Below are 20,119 nucleotides of genomic sequence, written 5' to 3'. Positions count from 1 at the left end.
GCCATTGGAGCAAACAACTTTGAGCTTAAGCCTCAATTAGTTTCTCTAATGCAACAGAATTGCAAGTTTCATGGACTTCCATTGGAAGATCCTCATCAGTTCTTAGCTGAATTCTTGCAAATCTGTGACACTGTCAAGACTAATGGGGTAGACCCTGAGGTCTACAGACTTATGCTATTCCCTTTTGCTGTAAGAGACAGAGCTAGGACATGGTTGGACTCACAACCTAAAGAAAGCCTGGACTCATGGGAAAAAGCTAGTCAATGCCTTCTTGGCAAAGTTCTTTCCACCTCAAAAATTGAGTAAGCTTAGAGTGGAAGTCCAAACCTTCAGACAGAAGGATGGAGAATCCCTCTATGAAGCTTGGGAAAGATACAAACAATTGATCAAAAAATGTCCTTCTGACATGCTTTCTGAATGGAGCATCATAGGTATTTTCTATGATGGTCTCTCTGAACTATCCAAGATGTCTTTGGATAGCTCTGCGGGAGGATCTCTTCATTTGAAGAAGACGCCTACAGAAGCTCAAGAGCTGATTGAAATGGTTGCAAATAACCAATTCATGTACACTTCTGAAAGGAATCCTGTGAACAATGGGACTAATCAGAAGAAAGGAGTTCTTGAGATTGATGCTCTGAATGCCATTCTGGCTCAGAACAAGATATTGACTCAACAAGTCAATTTGATCTCTCAAAGTCTGTCTGGAATGCAAAATGCACCAAGCAGTACTAAGGATGCTTCATCTGAAGAAGAAGCCTATGATCCTGAGAACCCTTCAATGGAAGAGGTGAATTACCTAGGAGAACCCTATGGAAACACCTATAATTCTTCATGGAGAAATCACCCAAATTTCTCATGGAAAAATCAAGAAAGACCTCAACAAGGTTTTAACAACAATAATGGTGGAAGAAATAGGTTTAGCAATAGCAAGCCTTTTCCATCATCTTCTCAGCAACAGACAGAGAATTCTAAGCAGAACCCCTCTGACTTAGCAACTATGGTCTCTGATCTAATCAAAACCACTCAAAGTTTCATGACTGAAACAAGGTCCTCCATTAGGAATTTGGAGGCACAAGTGGGACAGCTGAGCAAGAAAGTTGCTGAACTCCCTCCTAGTACTCTCCCAAGCAATACAGAAGAAAATCCAAAAGGAGAGTGCAAGGCCATCAACATGGCCGAATTTGGAGAGGAAGGAGAGGAAGTGAACGCCACTGAGGAAGACCTCAGTGGGCGTACACTGACCTCCATTGAGTTCCCCAATGAGGAACCATGGGAATCTGAGGCTCAAAATGAGACCATAGAGATTCCATTGGACTTACTTCTGCCTTTCATGAGCTCTGATGAGTATTCTTCCTCTGAAGAGGATGAGTATGTCACTGAAGAGCAAGTTGCTAAATACCTTGGAGCAATCATGAAGCTAAATGACAAGTTATTTGGAAATGAGACTTGGGAGAATGAACCTCCTTTGCTCACCAAAGAACTGGATGACTTGTTTAGGCAGAAATTACCTCAAAAGAGACAAGATCCTGGGAAGTTTTCAATACCTTGTACCATAGGCACCATGACCTTCAAGAAGGCTCTGTGTGACTTAGGGTCAAGTGTAAACCTCATGCCTCTCTCTGTAATGGAGAAGCTAGGGATCTTTGAGGTGCAAGCTGCAAGAATCTCATTAGAGATGGCAGACAACTCAAGAAAACAAGCTCATGGACTTGTAGAGGATGTTTTGGTGAAGATTGAAGACCATTACATCCCTGCTGATTTCATAGTCCTAGAGACTGGTGGTGGACGAAATTGTGATTCATTCTTTTCTAACTCGAAACAATCCCCGGTAATGGCTCCAAAAACTTGGTGCTCAATATTACGGTGTCTAAAATTCAATTCACAACTCCGCACAACTAACCAGCAAGTGCACTGGGTCGTCCAAGTAATAAACCTTACGCGAGTAAGGGTCGATCCCACAGAGATTATTGGTATGAAGCAAGCTATGGTTACCTTGTAAATCTCAGTTAGGCAGATTAAATAGTTTTGGTTTTCGAAAATTAATAATAAAAAGAAAATAAAACGGATAGAAGTACTTATGTAATTCAATGGTGGGAATTTCAGATAGGTGTATGGAGATGCTGTGCTCCTCTTGAATCTCTGCTTTCCTACTGCTTTCATCCAATCCTTCTTACTCCTTTCCATGGCAAGCTGTTTGTAGGGCATCACCGTTGTCAATGGCTACATCCCATCCTCTCAGTGAAAATGGTCCTCTGCGGCTGTCACTCGCATGGCTAATCATCTGTCGGTTCTCAATCAGGTTGGAATAGAATCCATTTATTCTTTTGCGCTTGTCATCACGCCCAGCCTTCAGGAGTTTGAAGCTCGTCACAGTCATTCAATCCCAGAATCCTACTCGGAATACCATAGACAAGGTTTAGACTTTCCGGATCCTCATGAATGCCGCCATCTATCTAGCTTATACCACGAAGATTCTGTTGGGGAATCTAAGAGATATGCGCCCGGCCTATGGTAGAACGGAAGTGGTTATCAATCACGCGCGTTCATAGGTGAGAATGATGATGAGTGTCACGGATCATCACATTCATCAAGTTGAAGTGCAACGTATATCTTGGAATAAGAATAAATAGAATTGAATAGGATATCATCTTAATGGCATTGAAACTTGAGGTACAGCAGAGCTCCACACCCTTAATCTATGGTGTGTAGAAACTCCACCGTTGAAAATACATAAGTGAAAGGTTCAGGCATGGCCGAGAGGCCAGCCCCCAAGGTCTATGGACTAGGCGTCCAGAGATCTCATCCTAAGATCTAAAGTGATCAAAAGATGTCAAATACATTAGTTAAATGTTCTATTTATAATAAACTAGCTCCTAGGGTTTACATGAGTAAGTAATTGATGCATAAATCCACTTCCGGAGCCCACTTGGTGTATGTTTGGGCTGAGCTTGATCAATTCACGAGCTGAGGCTTCTCTTGGAGTTGAACTCCGAGTTATGACGTGTTTTGGGCGTTCAACTCCGGATCATGACGTTTTTCTGGCGTTTAACTCCAGACAGCAGCATGAACTTGGCGTTCAACGCCAAGTTACGTCGTCAATTTCCGAATAAAGTATGGACTATTATATATTGCTGGAAAGCCCTGGATGTCTACTTTCCAACGCCGTTGAGAGCGCGCCAATTGAAGTTCTGTAGCTCCAGAAAATCCATTTTGAGTGCAGGGAGGTCAGATTCCAACAGCATCAGCAGTCCTTTTGTCAGCATTTTTCAGAGTTTTGCTCAAGTCCCTCAATTTCAGCCAGAAATTACCTGAAATCACAGAAAAACACACAAACTCATAGTAAAGTCCAGAAATGTTAATTTAACATAAAAACTAATGGAAACATCCCTAAAAGTAGCTGAAACTTACTAAAAACTACCTAAAAACAATGCCAAAAAGCGTATAAATTATCCGCTCATCACAACACCAAACTTAAATTGTTGCTTGTCCCCAAGCAACTGAAAATCAAATAGGATAAAAAGAAGAGAATATACTATATATTCCAAAATATCAATGAATATTAATTCTAATTAGATGAGCGGGACTTGTAGCTTTTTGCTTCTGAACAGTTTTGGCATCTCACTTTTTCCTTTGTAGTTTAGAGTGATTGGCTTCTCTAGGAACTTAGAATTTCGAATAGTGTTATTGACTTTCCTAGTTAAGCATGTTGATTCTTGAACACAGCTACTTATGAGTCTTGGCCGTGGCCCTAAGCACTTTGTTTTCCAGTATTACCACCGGATACATAAATGCCACAGACACATAACTGGGTGAACCTTTTTAGATTGTGACTTAGCTTTGCTAAAGTCCCCAGTTAGAGGTGTCCAGAGCTCTTAAGCACACTCTTTTTGCCATGGATCACAACTTTAACCACTCAGTCTCAAGCTTTTCACTTGGACCTTCATGACACAAGCACATGGTTAGGGACAGCTTGATTTAGCCGCTTAGGCCTGGATTTTATTTCCTTGGGCCCTCCTATCCATTGATGCTCAAAGCCTTGGATCCCTTTTACCCATGCCTTTTGGTTTTAAGGGCTTATTGGCTTTTTCTACTGCTCCTTCTTTTTCTATATACTCTTTTTTTTTTCGAATGCTTCTTCTTTTTCACTGCTTTTTCTTGCTTCAAGAATCAATTTCATGATTTTTCAGATCCTCAATAACATTTCTCTTTGTTCATCATTCTTTCAAGAGCCAACAATTTTAACATTCATAAACAACAAGATCAAAAGACATATGCACTGTTCAAGCATTCATTCAGAAAACAAAAAGTATTGTCACCACATCAATATAATTAAACTAAATTCAAGAGCTATTTTCGAAATTTATGTACTTCTTGTTCTTTTGAATTAAAACATTTTTCTTTTAAGAGAAGTGAAGGATTAATGGAATTTATTCATAGCTTTAAGGCATGGTTACATACTAATTATCATGAAATAAAGACACAAAACATAGATAAACACAGCATTTAAAAACCGAAAAGCAGAAAGAAATAAGAACAAGGAATGAATCCACCTGAGTGAGGGTGGCGCCTTCTTGAAGAACCAATGGTGCTCTTTGAGCTCCTCTATGTCTTTTCCTTGCTTCTTTTGAATGATTCCTAGTAATTTTGGTGTTCCTCCCCTTAGTTGTTTCCAATATTTGTGTGGAGGACAACTTATTCCCTGAGGTATCTCAGGAATCTCTTGATTTGCAGCCACATGTTCTACCACTGAGCTATGACGGCTTATATTAGTCTTTCCATCTCCCATGACTTGGAGGTGGAAGCTTTTTTTGTCTTCCCTTTGAGGTTTCTCTGGCTTTAGGTGCCATTAATGGTAATGGAAAAGCAAAAAGCTATGCTTTTACCACACCAAACTTAAAATATTGCTCGCCAGTTTTTTTTTTTTTTTTTGCAAGCCTTTTTCCTTGTTCCTGCTCATATAGGGAAGAAGAGAACAAGAAAAGAAAGAGGAATCCTCTATGTCACAGTAAAGAGGTTCCTTATTGTTAGTAGAAGAAGAAAGGAATAAAAGTGGAGAATCCAATCACAATGGTGAGGATAGAGGCAGTGATTGGAGATGAAGAGAGGTGAAGAGAAGTGTTAGTAAATAAATAAAATAAATAGAAAGAGATGAGGGGGAGAGAAATTCGAAAATAATTTTGAAAAATGGGTTAGTGATTTTCGAAAATTAAAGATAAGATATAATTAAAATTTAAAATAATTAATTAATAAAAAAGAATTTTTGAAAAAGAGGGAGGTATTTTCGAAAATTAGAGAGGGAAAAGTAGTTAGGTTGTTTTGAAAAAGATAAGAAACAAACAAAAAATTAATTAGTTAGTTGAAAAAGATATTAAAATCAAATTTGAAAAGATAAGAGGATAAGAAGTTAGAAAAGATATTTTAAAATCAAATTTTTAAAAAAGATAAAATTTTGAAAAATATATGATATAAAAGATATGATTTAAAAAGATATGGTTTTGAAAAGATAAGATTGAAATTAGTTTTGAAAAAGATTTGAATTTTAAAATCACAATTAATGACTTGACTCACAAGAAATCACAAGATATGATTCTAGAACTTAAAATTTGAATCTTTCTTAACAAGAAAGTAACAAACTTGAAATTTTTGAATCAAAACATTAATTTTTGATGCAATTTTCGAAAATATGATGTAAAGATAAGAAAAAGATTTTGAAAATATTTTGAAAAAGATTTTTGAAATTTTCGAAAATGATAAAAAAATGGAAAAGATATGATTTTTGAAAAAGATTTTAAAAAGATAAGATTTAAAAAGATAAGATATTTTTTTGATTTTTGATTTTTTTTTATGAGAGAGAAAAACACTAAAAATACTCAATGCATGAAAATTTTGGATCAAAACACATGTTGCATGCAAGAACACTATGAATGTCAAGATGAACACCAAGAACACTTTGAAGATCATGATGAACATCAAGAACATATTTTTGAAAAATTTTCAAGAAAAGAAAACATGCAAGACACCAAACTTAGAAATTTTTCATGTTTAGACTCTATGAATGCAAGAATGCATATGAAAAACACCATACAACACAAAACAAGAAAATATGAAGATCAAACAAGAAAGTTCATCAAGAACAACTTGAAGATCATGATGAACGCTATGAATGCATGAATTTTTTCGAAAATTTTATGCAAGAAAAAGATGAACATGCAATTGACACCAAACTTATGACTTGACACAAAACTCAAACAAGAAACACAAAATATTTTTGATTTTTATGATTTTCTAATTTTTTTTTGTATTTTATTTGATTTTTTTCGTAAAATATATAGGAAAAATAAAATAAGAAATTCAAAATTTTTAATATGAATTCCAGGAATCTTCGCAATGTTAGTTTAAAGCTCCAGTCCAGGAATTAGACATGGCTTAATAGCCAGCGAAGCTTTTGTGAAAGCCCCGGTCCAAAACACTAGACATGGCCAATGGCCAGCCAAGCTTTAGCATACAGCTAATAATCAAATTAACTTGCCTCTATGAAGATGGTTTTGAAGCCTCAGTCCAAAAGAATTTAGACATGGCTTTACAGCCAGCCAGGCTTCAGCATGCTTCATGAAACTCTAGAATGCATATTGAAAAAATTTTTTGAATAATTTTCGAAAATAGGGAGAATATTTTGAAAAGATTTTCGAAATTTTTTTTTTAATAAAATAAAAATTACCTAATCTGAGCAACAAGATGAACCGTCAGTTGTCCATACTCGAACAATCCCCGGCAACGGCGCCAAAAACTTGGTGGACGAAATTGTGATTCATTCTTTTCTAACTCGAAACAATCCCCGGTAATGGCTCCAAAAACTTGGTGCTCAATATTACGGTGTCTAAAATTCAATTCACAACTCCGCACAACTAACCAGCAAGTGCACTGGGTCGTCCAAGTAATAAACCTTACGCGAGTAAGGGTCGATCCCACAGAGATTGTTGGTATGAAGCAAGCTATGGTTACCTTGTAAATCTCAGTTAGGCAGATTAAATAGTTTTGGTTTTCGAAAATTAATAATAAAAAGAAAATAAAACGGATAGAAGTACTTATGTAATTCAATGGTGGGAATTTCAGATAGGTGTATGGAGATGCTGTGCTCCTCTTGAATCTCTGCTTTCCTACTGCTTTCATCCAATCCTTCTTACTCCTTTCCATGGCAAGCTGTTTGTAGGGCATCACCGTTGTCAATGGCTACATCCCATCCTCTCAGTGAAAATGGTCCTCTGCGGCTGTCACTCGCATGGCTAATCATCTGTCGGTTCTCAATCAGGTTAGAATAGAATCCATTGATTCTTTTGCGCTTGTCATCACGCCCAGCCTTCAGGAGTTTGAAGCTCGTCACAGTCATTCAATCCCAGAATCCTACTCGGAATACCATAGACAAGGTTTAGACTTTCCGGATCCTCATGAATGCCGCCATCTATCTAGCTTATACCACGAAGATTCTGTTGGGGAATCTAAGAGATATGCGCCCGGCCTAAGGTAGAACGGAAGCGGTTGTCAATCACGCGCGTTCATAGGTGAGAATGATGAAGAGTGTCACGGATCATCACATTCATCAAGTTGAAGTGCAACGTATATCTTGGAATAAGAATAAATAGAATTGAATAGGATATCATCTTAATGGCATTGAAACTTGAGGTACAGCAGAGCTCCACACCCTTAATCTATGGTGTGTAGAAACTCCACCGTTGAAAATACATAAGTGAAAGGTTCAGGCATGGCCGAGAGGCCAGCCCCCAAGGTCTAAGGACTAGGCGTCCAGAGATCTGATCCTAAGATCTAAAGTGATCAAAAGATGTCAAATACATTAGTTAAATGTTCTATTTATAATAAACTAGCTCCTAGGGTTTACATGAGTAAGTAATTGATGCATAAATCCACTTCCGGGGCCCACTTGGTGTATGTTTGGGCTGAGCTTGATCAATTCACGAGCTGAGGCTTCTCTTGGAGTTGAACTCCGAGTTATGACGTGTTTTGGGCGTTCAACTCCGGATCATGACGTTTTTTTGGCGTTTAACTCCAGACAGCAGCATGAACTTGGCGTTCAACGCCAAGTTACGTCGTCAATTTCCGAATAAAGTATGGACTATTATATATTGCTGGAAAGCCCTGGATGTTTACTTTCCAACGCCGTTGAGAGCGCGCAAATTAAAGTTCTGTAGCTCCAGAAAATACATTTTTAGTGCAGGGAGGTCAGATTCCAACAGCATCAGCAGTCCTTTTGTCAGCCTTTTTCAGAGTTTTGCTCAAGTCCCTCAATTTCAGCCAGAAATTACTTGAAATCACAGAAAAACACACAAACTCATAGTAAAGTCCAGAAATGTGAATTTAACATAAAAACTAATGAAAACATCCCTAAAAGTAGCTGAAACTTACTAAAAACTACCTAAAAACAATGCCAAAAAGCGTATAAATTATCCGCTCATCAACTGGGAAGTGCATGGATGAAACCATCATCCTTGGCAGACCCTTCCTAGCCACAGCAAAGGCTGTGATTGATGTTGATAGAGGCGAACTGATCATTCAAGTGAATGAAGAATCCTTTGTGTTTAAGGCTCAAGGATATCCCTCTGTCACCATGGAGAGGAAGCATGAAGAGCTTCTCTCAAATCAGAGTCAAACAGAGCCCCCACAGTCAAACTCTAAGTTTGGTGTTGGGAGGCCACAACCAAACTCTAAGTTTGGTGTTGAACCCCCACATTCAAACTCTAAGTTTGGTGTTGGGAGGTTCCAACATTGCTCTGAGAAAATGTGAGGCTCCATGAGAGCCATCTGTCAAGCTACTGACATTAAAGAAGCGCTTGTTGGGAGGCAACCCAATGCTATATGTTATCTATTTTCTTTTGTTATTCTATTTTATTTTGTAGGTTGATGATCATGGGAAGTCACAAAATCAATTGAAAAAGCAAAAACAGAATGAAAAACAGGAAGAAAAACAGCACACCCTGGAGGAGAAACTTACTGGCGTTTAAACGCCAGTAAGAGTAGCAGTTGGGCGTTTAACGCCCAGTCTGGCACCATTCTGAGCGTTTAACGCCAGAAAGGGGCACCAGACTGGCGTTAAACGCCAGAAAAGGGCAAGAACCTGGCGTTAAACGCCAGAAATGGGCACCAGCCCGGCGTTTAACACCAGAATTGGCTCAAAACGTGATTTTGCTTGCCATTTGGTGCAGGGATGACTTTTCCTTGACACCACAGGATCTGTGGACCCCACAGGATCCCCACCAACCCCACCACTCTCTCTCTTCTTCACCTATTCACCAATCACCTCAACACCTCTTCCCCAAAAACCCTTCACCTATCAAATCCCATCTTTCTCTTCACCACTCACATCCATCCTTCATAAAACCCCACCTACCCTACCCTTCAAATTCAAACCACTTTCCCTCCCAAACCCACCCTCACTTGACCGAACCTTACCCTTCCCCCTCCCCTATATATACCCTTCTTCACCCCTTCATTTTCACACAACCTAAACACCACTTCTCCCCCTCTTTGGCCGAACACAAAAGCCATTCCCTTCTTCCTCATTTCTTCTTCTTCTACTCTCTTCTTTCTTCTTTTGCTCGAGGATGAGCAAACCTTTTAAGTTTGGTGTGGTAAAAGCGTTGCTTTTTTGTTTTTCCATAACCATTTATGGCATCCAAGGCCGGAGAAACCTCTAGAAAGAGGAAAGGGAAGGCAAAAGCTTCTACCTCCGAGTCATGGGAGATGGAAAGATTCATCTCAAGGGTGCATCAAGACCACTTCTATGAAGTTGTGGCCTTGAAGAAGGTGATCCCCGAGGTCCCTTTTTCACTCAAAAAGAGTGAATATCCGGAGATCCGACATGAGATCCGAAGAAGAGGTTGGGAAGTTCTTACCAACCCCATTCAACAAGTCGGAATCTTGATGGTTCAAGAGTTCGATGCCAATGCATGGATCACCAAGAACCATGATCAAAGTGTGAACCCGAATCCAAAGAATTATCTTACTATGGTTCGGGGGAAATACTTGGATTTTAGTCCGGAAAATGTAAGGTTGGCATTCAACTTGCCTATGATGCAAGGAGATGAACATCCTTACACTAGAAGGGTCAACTTTGATCAAAGGTTGGACCAAGTCCTCACTGACATTTGTGAACAGGGCGCCCAATGGAAGAGAGATTCAAGAGGGAAGCCGGTTCAATTGAGAAGGCATGACCTCAAACCCGTGGCTAGAGGATGGTTGGAGTTTATCCAACGCTCAATCATTCCCACTAGCAACCGGTCCGAAGTTACTCTAGACCGGGCCATCATGATTCATAGCATCATGATTGGAGAAGAAGTGGAAGTTCATGAGGTTATAGCCCAAGAACTCTATAAGGTGGCGGACAAGTCCTCTACCTTAGCAAGGTTAGCCTTTCCTCATCTCATTTGTCACCTCTGTTATTCAGTTGGAGTTGACATAGAGGGAGACATCCCCATTGATGAGGACAAGCCCATTACTAAGAAAAGGATGGAGCACACAAGAGACCCCTCTCATCATGAGATCCCTGAGATACCTCAAGGGATGCACTTTCCTCCACAAAACTATTGGGAGCAACTGAACACCTCCCTAGGAGAACTGAGTTCCAACATGGGACAACTAAGGGTGGAGCATCAAGAACACTCCATCATCCTCCATGAAATTAGAGAAGATCAAAGAATCATGAGAGAGGAGCAACAAAGACAAGGAAGAGACATTGAGGAGCTCAAGCACTCCATAGGATCTTCAAGAGGAAGAAAGAGCCGCCATCACTAAGGTGGACCCGTTCTTTAATCTCCTTGTTCTTTATTTTCCTGTTTTTCGAATTTTAGTGCTTATGTTTGTCCATGTTTGTGTCTTGTGATCATTAGTGTCTATGCCTTAAAGTTATGAATGTCCTATGAATCCATCACCTTTCTTAAATAAACAGATGTTCTTAAATGAAAAAAAAGAAAAAGAATTGCATGAATTTTGAATTTTATAACAGTTTAATTATTTTGATGTGGTGGCAATATTTTTGTCTTCTGAATGTATGCTTAAACAGTGCATATGTCTTTTGAATTTGTGGTTCATGAATGTTGGCTCTTGAAAGAATGATGAAAAAGGAGACATGTTACTGAGGATCTGAAAAATCATAAAAATGATTCTTGAAGCAAGAAAAAGCAGTGAATACAAAAAAAAAAGGAAGCGAAAAAAAAACCGAAAAAAGAGAAAGAGAAAAAGAAAGAAAAAGAAAGAATAAAGTTGTGATCCAAGGCAAAAAGAGTGTGCTTAAGAACCCTGGACACCTCTAATTGGGGACTCTAGCAAAGCTGAGTCACAATCTGAAAAGGTTCACCCAATTATGTGTCTGTGGCATGTATGTATCCGGTGGTAATACTGGAAGACAGAGTGCTTTGGGCCACGGCCAAGACTCATAAAGTAGCTGTGTTCAAGAATCATCATACTTAACTAGGAGAATCAATAACACTATCTGGATTCTGAGTTCCTAAAGAAGCCAATCATTCTGAGTTGCAAAGGATAGAGTGAGATGCCAAAACTGTTCAGAGGCAAAAAGCTAAAAGCCCCGCTCATCTAATTAATACTGATCTTCATAGATGTTTTTGGAATTCATTGCATATTCTCTTCTTTTTATCTTATTTGATTTTTAGTTGCTTGGGGACAAGCAACAATTTAAGTTTGGTGTTGTGATGAGCGGATAATTTGTACGCTTTTTGGCATTGTTTTTAGTATGTTTTTAGTATGATCTAGTTAGTTTTTAGTATATTTTTATTAGTTTTTAGTTAAAATTCACTTTTCTGGACTTTACTATGAGTTTGTGTGTTTTTCTGTGATTTCAGGTATTTTCTGGCTGAAATTGAGGGACCTGAGCAAAAATCTGATCCAGAGACTGAAAAGGACTGCAGATGCTGTTGGATTCTGACCTCCCTGCACTCGAAGTAGACTTTCTGGAGCTACAGAAGCCCAATTGGCGCGCTCTCAACGGCGTTGGAAAGTAGACATCCTGGGCTTTCCAGCAATATATGATAGTCCATACTTTGCCCAAGATTTGATGGCCCAAACCGGCGTTCAAAGTCACCATCAGGAATTCCAGCGTTAAACGCCGGAACTGGCACCAAAATGGGAGTTAAACGCCCAAACTGGCATAAAAGCTGGCGTTTAACTCCAAGAAGAGTCTCTATACGAAATTGCTTCATTGCTCAGCCCAAGCACACACCAAGTGGGCCCGGAAGTGGATTTTTATGTCATTTACTCATCTCTGTACACCCTAGGCTACTAGTTTTCTATAAGTAGGACCTTTTACTATTGTATTGATATATCTGGGTAGCTATCTTCATTTTTATGCTATCTTAGATCATTGGGAGGCTGGCCATTCGGCCATGCCTAGACCTTGTTCTTATGTATTTTCAAAGGTGGAGTTTCTACACACCATAGATTAAGGTGTGGAGCTCTGCTGTACCTCGAGTATTAATGCAATTACTATTGTTCTTCTATTCAATTCCGCTTGTTCTTTGTCCAAGATATCACTTGTTCTTCAACTTGATGAATGTGATGATCCGTGACACTCATCATCATTCTCACCTATGAACGTGTGACTGACAACCACCTCTGTTCTACCTTAGATTGGGTGAATATCTCTTGGATTCCTGATACACAATGCATGGTTGATCGCCTGACAACCGAGTGCTCGCCTGACAAACGAGCCAGCCATTCCGTGAGATCAGAGTCTTCGTGGTATAGGCTAGAACTGATGGCGGCATTCAAGAGAATCCGGAAGGTCTAACCTTGTCTGTGGTATTCTGAGTAGGATTCAATGATTGAATGACTGTGACGTGCTTCAAACTCCTAGCAGGCGGGGCGTTAGTGACAGACGCAAAAGAATCACTGGATTCTATTCCGGCCTGACCGAGAACCGACAGCTGATTAGCCATATGCTGTGACAGAGCATAGGAACGTTTTCACTGAGAGGATGGGAGGTAGCCACTGACAACGGTGAACCCTACATAAGCTTGCCATGGAAAGGAGTAAGAAGAATTGGATGAAGACAGTAGGAAAGCAGAGAGACGGAAGGGAAGGCATCTTCATACGCTTATCTGAAGTTCCTACCAATGAATTACATAAGTACCTCTATCTTTATCTTTATGCTTTATTCGTATATCACTATACCCATTTGAGTCTGCCTGACTAAGATTTACAAGGTGACCATAGCTTGCTTCATACCAACAATCTCCGTGGGATCGGCCCTTACTCGCGTAAGGTTTATTACTTGGACGACCCAGTGCACTTGCTGGTTAGTTGTGCAAAGTTGTGTTTATGCCATGGTATTGAGCACCAAGTTCTTGGGGCCATTACTAGGGATTATTTGAGTTGTGAAAAGTAGTGATCACAATTTCGCACACCAGAAGTGTTACTAGCTTATTTGTAGCAAGGACGTGATTTATTAAGACCAAACAAAGAATTGATGGTTCGGTCATATTGAAATAAAGGGTTAAGATGTGGTCGAAAGCAAGGGAATGAACGGTGTGCATGTGAAGTTGAGTAAGGACAAGGATCACCTCTTCATTGGGCACATGGGTTCGGTTTCCTATGTGATGAGCCCTTCCCCACCATTGTGCAGATCCATGCTTCCCAAGATTCCATTTCCAAGCACATATGACATGCCATTTACCCTTATGATTAACCGTACATCATGGCCTTGTCATTTCTCACAATTTTCCCCTCTTTATATTTATCCATCCTAACAAAACAACAAAAATTAAATTCAGGTGGTGAGCTAGTAAACCTTCTAACTAGATAAAAGAAACTAAAAATTTAAGCCACATGTTCCTTATAAATAAGTAGCTGTGCCACATGTCAGTAAACCAAATTTTGGTGGATACCATACTTGTTTTATATCAAATAGTTCATGTGAGCTCCAATTTGATTTTTGTCAGTGCTAGTTTACTCATCATAAGGAACAGTTTATTTGAACATAAATTCAAGAACTAATGCAGAACATGGTTCATCTTTTCATGAATTTTAGCTTTTGAGCAAATTTGACTTTCCTTAAACTCATAGCATATATAGAACACCAAACTTAATGTTTGGAAAAGCCACTTTGGGGTTATATATCCTAAGATGGTTATATGATCATCACGCTTGGAAAAGCCACTTTGGGGTGCCTTCAGGCACACCAAACTTAGGAATCAGGCATATGCTAGGAAGTGTTATATGTAATCATCAAATTTAGCTATGAAAGCCTGAATTCATGCTGTGAAAAACCATTAATTATTGGTATTAAAATAAAAGCAAGAATACTAAATCATGGGCTGTCTTCCATGGAGCGCTCTTTTATTGTCACTAGCTTGACACTAAATTTCCATTAGGGTGGTTGATGATCATAGTACCTCAGCTTGTCTCCTCTCACTGTAAGACTTCTTCTTGTGCTTTGATGAACAATCTCTATATGTTCCAGCGAGAGTATTTTGTTGACAGTGTAATAATCATCAGATTGTGGGAATGTCTCCAGCTATTGGTAAATTAGTTTCACCTTGTCTCCTTCTGAGAACTCTTCAATTGGGATTTTCTTGTTTCTCCACCCTTTTAGAGTCTTTTTCTTGCTCTCTTTTCTTTCTTTGGTGACCCCTTTTTCTTGACAGCAGGCTTTATGTCAGGGGCCTTCTTAGTGATCAATCTTGCAACTTCTTCTTGTAGTCCTTTTTCATCATTCTCTTCCTCATTACCTTTTTGTTTTTCTTCAGTATCAGTCTTTTGCACCAAGGGTAAATTGATGAGTGTCTCCTTTGGCATTTCCTTCCACTTTAAGTCTTCTTCTTCAATCCTCATGCAACCTTTATTTTTAGTATGATGCTGTAACTCCCTGAAGACATTTAGAGTGATCTTCTCATCATGTGCTCTCAATGTCATTTCCCCTTTTTCTACATCAATGATGGCCCTTGCTGTGGCCAAGAAAAGTCTTCCTAGTATAATAGAATCGCCTCCCTCTCCATCTAAATCCAGGATTACAAAATCTGCTGGAAATATAAACTTACCCACCTTGACTAAAAGATTTTCAACCACTCCATTGGGGATTACCATTGATCTATCAGTAAGTTACAAGGACATCCTTGTGGGTTTTACTTCTTCTATAGATAACCTTCTCATCATAGATAAAGGCATTAGATTGATACTTGATCCTAGATCACACAGTGCCTTATCCATGGCCATGTTACCAATAGTACAAGGCAAAAAGAAACTCCCAGGATCTTTGAGTTTTGGTGGGAGACCTTTTTGAACTACTGCACTGCACTCTTGGGTCAATATTACTGTCTCCTTTTCATTCCAGCTTCTTTTCTTGTTGATGAGTTCTTTGAGGAATTTTGCCTAAAGAGGCATCTGCTCTAATGCTTCAGCAAGTGGGATGTTGATTTCCAGCTTCTTAAAAATCCTACAAAAACTTAGGAAATTCTTGATTCTTAAGCTCCCTTTGCAATCTTTGAGGATATGGCAAGGGAGGGATGTAAGGCTTCACCTCCTTCCTTTGTTCATATGGATGCTCTTCTATTACTTGCTTTCCCTTCTTTGAAACTTGTGGTTCTTCCTCTTTCTTCTTGGAATACTCTTTGTCATGCTCATCCTCTTCTACTTGCTTCTGCCCAGCACCTTTGTCATTCTCCAATGCTTTTTCACTCCTTAGTTGAATTGCTTTACACTCTTCCTTAGCGTTGGAAATGGTATCACTTGGTAGTGTATTGCTTGGTCTTTCAGCCACAGTTTGCTTGGACAATTGCCCAATCTGTCTTTATAGGTTTCTTAGTGAATCTTCATGGTTCTTGTTAGCCAATTGTTGGTGCTTGATGATTTTCTCTATCATTATCTCCAAATTGGAGATTCTTTGAGATTCTTGGGGTGGTTGTGGTTGATTGTGGGATGTAGATGGTGGATGATAGTTGTTTTGGTTAGCTGAGGGGTTATTTGGTGGATAAAAATTGGATGGTGGTTGATTATTTTGTGGTTTTCTGTATGGATTTTGGTTAGTGTTTTCATGGTTTTGGTGGTTTGCATTTCTGGAGTTATTTTGGTTTGAGTTTCTTTGCCAATGCTGCTGGTTTTGGTTCTCTCCCCACCTCAAATTGGGGTGGTTCCTCCAAGATGAGTTGTAAGTGTCTCCATGGAAATCATTTTGTCCAGCTCCTTGATTGTGCATGTATTGGACTTGTTCTGGCTGTTGTTCCTCATAGCTATCTTCTGGTTGTCCCCATACCACTAATGGTTGATTTGTTGTGCTTACTGCTACAAGTTGTAAGCCATCCATCTTCTTTGACATCATTTCCATTTGTTGTTAAAGTTGTTGGTGCATGATCTTCTTTTGGAGCTGCTTGCCTTTCAGAAAAGTAGAAGTACTCATTGTTGGCCACCATGTCTATAAGATTATGTGCATCTTGAGTAGTTTTCATCATTTGTAAGGATCCTCCTGAAAAATAATCCAAGGCTTTTCTTGAACTTAAGGACAAGCCTTCATTAAAATTTTGTAGCTCAACCCATTCACTGAACATTCCTTCTGGACATCTCCTAATCAAAGCCTTATACCTCTCTCAAGCTTCATATAATGACTCTCCTTCTTGCTGTCTGAAGGTTTACACATCAGTTTTCAGTTTGATGACTCTTTGAGGGGGGTAGAATTTGGCTAGAAATTTGCTAACTATATCATCCCAATTGGTGATGCTCTCTTTAGGAAAGGTTTCTAACCAGTGTATGGCTTTGTCTCTCAGAGAGAATGGGAATAATAAGAGCTTATAGATGTTAGGATGGACTCCATTGGTTTTGACAGTGTCACAAATCCTCAAGAACACAGAGAGATGTTGGTTTGGATCCTCAGCAGCATTTCCTCTATATTGGTAATTATTTTGAACTAGAGTGATAAGTTGAGGTTTGAATTCAAAATTATTGGCGTGGACATTGGGAGTTAGGATGCTACTACCACAGTTCCTTGGGTTAGAGATAGTGTAGGAGGCTAAAACTCTTCTCTGAGGTTAGTCGTTGTTGTTGGCCACATCCTCAGGTGGATTAGATATGTTACCCTCCATCTCTTGATCTTCTTCTTCTGATTCTTCTCCCACAACTCCCTTTCCACTTGCTTCTCTTCTCAATCTTAAGAATGTTCTTTCTGGCTCAGAATCAAAAGAGGTGGATTCACCTCTTCTCCCATCTGGCATACAAACACAAACAAACCAAAAACATAAAAGCAGGGCACTCTATTGCTAGAGTGAGGTTATGGTTAATAGAAACAAAAACTCAAATAGTTAGTGTGCTTAGTAAAAATAAAAGAAAAATACTTAATCTAGATTATCACCTTACTTAATCATTGTCAATCTAATCAATCCCCAGCAACGGCGCCAAGAACTTGGTGGTGGGAAATCAGATTTCCACACGAACTAGCCAACAAGTGGACCGGGTTGCATCAAGTAATAATAACTCACAAGAGTGAGGTTGATCCCACAGGGATTGATGGATTGAGCAACTTTAGTTAGGTAATGAATTTAGTTAAGCTAATGTTGATGAATTGGATTGGCAGAATGTAACTTGCAAGAATTCTAAAAATAGAATATAAATTGACAGGAAGGTAAATGGCAGAAAGCTAAATTAATTGAAACTTAAAGTGCAAGTAATTAAAAAAGCTTAATCTTAAATTGCCATGAAAGTAAACAACTGGATCTTAAAGTACTGAAATTAAAAGTGCAAGAATATTAAATGGCAAGGAAACTTAAAGTGCATGAATAATAAAGGGATTTGGTGTAGGGGATTAAAATAGAACTAAACAGCATGAAATTGTAGAAGGTGCAGAGGAATTAAAGTGAAAGAAATTCAAGGAAGTGATTCATCAGGGATTAGAGATACTATAATCCTTCATGAATCAATTGGGTCTCAACTCCTTTTTCAATCATTTAATAGATCTATGGAAGATTAAAATTGATTGGATTCCAATTCCTTGGCAATCCAATCTCTCTAATCACAATCAATCTTGTCAATTCCTTGATCTAATTGTCATGAGAAGAGGTTAAGTACAAAGCTCTCATCCATAAGCCACACTAACTCTAAGGATCTCAATTCCTCCCAAATGGTGTTGATCAAGAGAGTAGTGAAGGATAGAGCTCCAAATCTAATGCAAGTGATTCCTTTTCCGAGACTCACACAAGCATTCAATTGAATTCAACCTCCTTCCAGAGTGAGGAATTCTAATTCAGCACAGAAGATATCCAATAGCAACAAAAAATTGAATTGAGAAGAAGAAGAATTTCATTGAGTCATTGGAATTACAATAGAGCTCCCCCCTAATAAAATTGGGGTTAGTTCATCATTGCTCTTGTACCAAAATAGAAATGAAATTTTGGAATAAGATGTCGAACAGAAAAGAAAATAAAAACCAAATCTAAAACTTTCCAGGAAAACTAAAAGAAAGCTAACAAGAAAATATGAGAAGAGAATCCAATCCCCCAAAAAGCACTCTAATGAAATCAAATTTCCTTCTATTTATACACTTTCTAAATTGGTCATCTAAGTGCTTGGAGTTGGCTTTTGGCCTCTGATGAAGTGGGTTAGAATGGTTCTTCAGTTGGTGTGGTTGGAAGCTTGCTTCAGATGAATGTAGCGTTCTTAGTTTGAACATAGCGTTCTTTCACCGACGCGTGCGCGCCCTTGGTGCATGCGCGTCCCTTGCGTTTTTCCCCCATCGACACGTGTAAGTACTACGTGCGTGCATGTCCTTGGTAGCGTTCATTACATGAACGCTACGTTTGTGCCACGAATGCTCTTCACGTGTGCGCGACCTGTGCGCATGCACGTGGATGATAAAACTTTACTTCTGCGCCAAGCATCATGTACACATCTGCGCCCATCACAACTTTGTCACATTGACGCGTGCGCGTGATGCACGCGTGCGCGTCGATGCCCATCTTTGAATTGAAATTTTGAAAGTATCGCAGGCATTCGTTCAGAGTGAACGTTGCGTTCTTGACTTGTGAACGCTGATCTACCATCCACGCGTGATGTACGCTGACGCGTGGATTGCTAACATTGTCGTTCTGCGCGGAAGCATCCTTTACACGTGCACGTCGCCTATGAAGGTAGCGTTCATCAAATGAATGCAGCGTTCTTCTGCACCATATATTTTTCTGCTTTTCTTTCTTCATCTTTTTACCTGCCATCAACCAAACAAGCCATCAAAGCCTAGCCAAAAATCACAAGTTTTTGCATCATTCATAATAATCAACTAAATTGTGCATAAATCTCATGATTTTGCATAAAGTTAACAATGTTTGGTTGAGTCATGATAATCATAAAATCCCACTCCAATCACTTACTTTTTGTGCAAGAGAGTGCATAAAACCTAATAAAAACAAGTAAAAATGCTAGTAAAACTAGCATAAGATGACTTGTCATCACAACCACCCATTCTTACCCGACCACGAGAAAATGAAGAACTCATATTATACCTCGCAGTGGTAAGTCGGGCAATAGCCTCAGCACTAGTCAGAGAAGAAGAAAGTGGGCAACAACCCATTTTCTTCATCAGTAAGGCTCTACAAGGGGCTGAACAAAACTATCAAAAGATAGAAAAGTTCGTCTACACCCTCATACTCACTTCTCAACGACTTCGCCCATACTTTCAAGCTCACACTATCAGAGTTCGGACCAACCAGCCCATAAAAGGCATCCTACAGAAAACAGACTTAGCAGGAAGAATCCTACAGTGAGCAGTCGAGTTATCCAAATTCGACCTTCAATATGAAGCTCGGACAGCTATCAAATCACAGTATCTGGCCGACTTCATTGCTAAATACACTGACACCCTAGGAACCCCCACAAAATGGAATCTCTACTTGGACAGCTCTTCAAACAAAACCAGGAGTAGCGCAGGTGTAATTATCAAAACTGATCAAGGAACCCAAATCGAGCTATCATTAAAGTTCAAATTACCTGCCCCAAATAATCAAGCCGAATATGAGGCACTACTGGCTAGTTTGAGGCTGGCTAGGGAGGTAGGAGTTCAAAAGCTTACTATCTTCAGCGATTCACAAGAAGTTACCAAGCTAAGGATCCTACCATGAAGAAA

At 39.3% G+C, this 20,119-nt stretch overlaps 1 non-coding gene across 1 annotated transcript; it reads right to left on the bottom strand.

Moving 5' to 3' along the window:
• Window positions 1-304: 304 nt before the first annotated feature.
• LOC130953170 (small nucleolar RNA R71) lies at window positions 305-412 on the bottom strand. The gene has a single exon (XR_009075343.1). It is a non-coding gene; the product is annotated as a small nucleolar RNA R71 (small nucleolar RNA).
• Window positions 413-20,119: the final 19,707 nt, after the last annotated feature.

The sequence above is a fragment of the Arachis stenosperma genome, chromosome 9, assembly GCF_014773155.1.
Source record: "Arachis stenosperma cultivar V10309 chromosome 9, arast.V10309.gnm1.PFL2, whole genome shotgun sequence".
Taxonomy (NCBI): Eukaryota; Viridiplantae; Streptophyta; class Magnoliopsida; order Fabales; family Fabaceae; genus Arachis; species Arachis stenosperma.
Note: the sequence above shows the minus strand (reverse complement) of the source record. Positions and strands in the feature narration are given on the sequence as shown.